At 40.4% G+C, this 2,334-nt stretch overlaps 1 protein-coding gene across 1 annotated transcript in view; it reads right to left on the bottom strand.

Annotated features, from left to right (window-relative positions):
• Window positions 1–2,334, bottom strand: part of LOC101850948 (sodium-dependent proline transporter) — a 51,059-nt gene that overhangs the window by 48,135 nt on the left and 590 nt on the right. The gene's annotated exons all lie outside the window — the stretch shown is intronic.

The raw sequence follows: 2,334 nt of genomic DNA, 5'->3' as shown, positions 1-2,334 counted from the left end.
AGAGAGAGAGAGGGAGAGAGAGAGAGAGAAAGAGAGAAAGGGGGAGGGAGGAGGGAGAAGGTGGTTGTGATGACTTGATACGGTACAATAAGCAGAAGCAGATGACAATCATAAAATACATTTGGTTTCTTTCACTGGAGGATTAATAAAGCATAAGTTATCTCATATTTTCAAATATATTTTTTGTTTATTCTGTCTTAACAATCTTGTATAAAAGTCATATGCCTCCCCACCCACTTGGTTTGGTGTGTTGATTCTCAAAAGGAAATCGCTGTTTTACTCCCCCGAAGAGCAGAATCTAAATCGTCTGCTTCATTCCAGTAGACCGGCGAAGACACTTTGCTACCTCAGAATTACCAAGTTCTATCGGCTCGGTACCTGGTTTTGAGAAACGTGACATCAAATATTTTGAATTTCATATCTTGTCAAGCTTTTTCGAATGCAATTTTTTAAATATCTTTGCAACGACTCTGAAAAATCTTATGATTTTGATAGAGCAGATAGAACATTTGGTTTCTGACCTCATGGTTTTAGTAACTCAATGGGGTCAAAAATGTCTGAACTTAGTAATTCTATGGTAGCGACTTGACTTACAAAAGATTCCCGACTCAGCAATTGAACTCATGTCTTCAGTCGGCGAAAAGCTAAACTTCAGATGCCTGTAAGGGAAGACGAATACGTCTGGAACTTACAGGCGCTTTGATATCGCAAGCAGGAGACCCGAGTTTGATTACCGAATGGGAAAAATCTTTGTCGCGCATATCGGTCTTTCTGCTGGGACGTTGTATCTCTGTATTTCAGTCTGGGATCCTAAGAACATGACACAGCAGGGTTTTCATGATGTTGAGATTAAGAGTAGGGCGCGCTCAAATGACCTTTTACAGTTGTGGGCGACGTAAAACACTTACAAGAAAAAAAAGTGTAGCTTTCTAACGCTTTGTATCACAATACAACTCCGAGATTGAGCCAAATATTTCCATGTCCAATTTAAAAAATAAAAACAAAAACGAAAGCATCCGCTGTTCAATACAGGTTCAAAGCTGCATGGATTAAAAGTAAACAGGAATCCTAAATTCCAAAAGCAGTTGTAGGGGACTCTAGTGATTGAGTAGTTAGTGACCTCAGGCTCTCGATATTATAGTAAGCGTGTATAAGTATAAGTGTCACGGCATTAAATTAGATGGACGGTCATTGAGATGTGTGCTTGAGCAAAACACGATAACTCAAAATCAAAAGAACGTCGCTGCGCAATGATGCATGGATTGTCTATGCTTGTGATGTATTATGTATTTCAGGAGGGGATTAATAAAGCGTCTTTTTTTTATTCTTAAAATGTATTCCAAAGAGGGAGTAACAGTGTCTGCAATGTGGCAGTTAGGTGCTTTGCTGTCGCAGACAGGAGACCCGAATTCGATTCCAAAGTGGGGAGAATGTTTACTGAATGTCTCAGTCTTTCTGTTGAGATGGTGAGTTCCTCTCAGTTCGGGTTGGCCCTGACATGCACGGTCAGAAGCTGTATCCAAAATTATCTACATTATGTTGTTGTGCGAGTAAATAAAAACACCAACATTTTTTTGTAATGTTGTGACAACAAGAGTGTCGCCAATTGGTCACGACAGTAGTGGCAGTCGAATACAATACTCTGTTGTTGTTGGGGTTTTTTTAATAAGAGTTAAACGGCACTTGAAACACAATAATGTCATATAAATGCCGAAGAATAGAGGTTTTATAAGAGAGTAACAAACATATAAAAGAAGGATGAGAGATAAGGACGATAGATGTTTAGTAGGAAAGAAGAAGCAAATCACACCAGAGCACCCGCCAACCACCCACAAGCAGTACACGATAGTTTAAGCTCAAGGTTGTCGTGGTAAAGGCATGCGAACAACTAATGTAGTAAAAAGATCGTTTTATCCCACCTGGTCAACACATGGCCCTTTATCTGAATCCCATTTTTACATAGTTTGTACGCCTCCATTGGCACAATTTAGATCACTAAGGAGGCGGGCTTCGACCCAGCCTGCTACGGCCACCCTCGGCTGAGAGGGATATTTTCCAGCAGAAAGACTGGGATACTTGTTAAACCCTTGCCGTTATAGAACTTTGAACTTGGGTCTCCTGCTTACGACAGCGAAAGCGCCTAACTGCTACACCACAGACGCCGGTTCTGAATCAATCTCACAAACCAAGCAGCATAACTGTGATACATCTGCTAAAAGTTATTACAGTATGTAAAAGCACGTTTCATTTTCCCGCTAGAATTCAATGAAATTATCAAATCATTTTGGAGACCCAATTGAGAGCACGCTGCAAGTGTATCTATCAAGTTGGGGG

This window comes from Aplysia californica, unplaced genomic scaffold (assembly GCF_000002075.1).
Source record: "Aplysia californica isolate F4 #8 unplaced genomic scaffold, AplCal3.0 scaffold00115, whole genome shotgun sequence".
In the NCBI taxonomy this organism is placed as follows: Eukaryota; Metazoa; Mollusca; class Gastropoda; order Aplysiida; family Aplysiidae; genus Aplysia; species Aplysia californica.
Note: the sequence above shows the minus strand (reverse complement) of the source record. Positions and strands in the feature narration are given on the sequence as shown.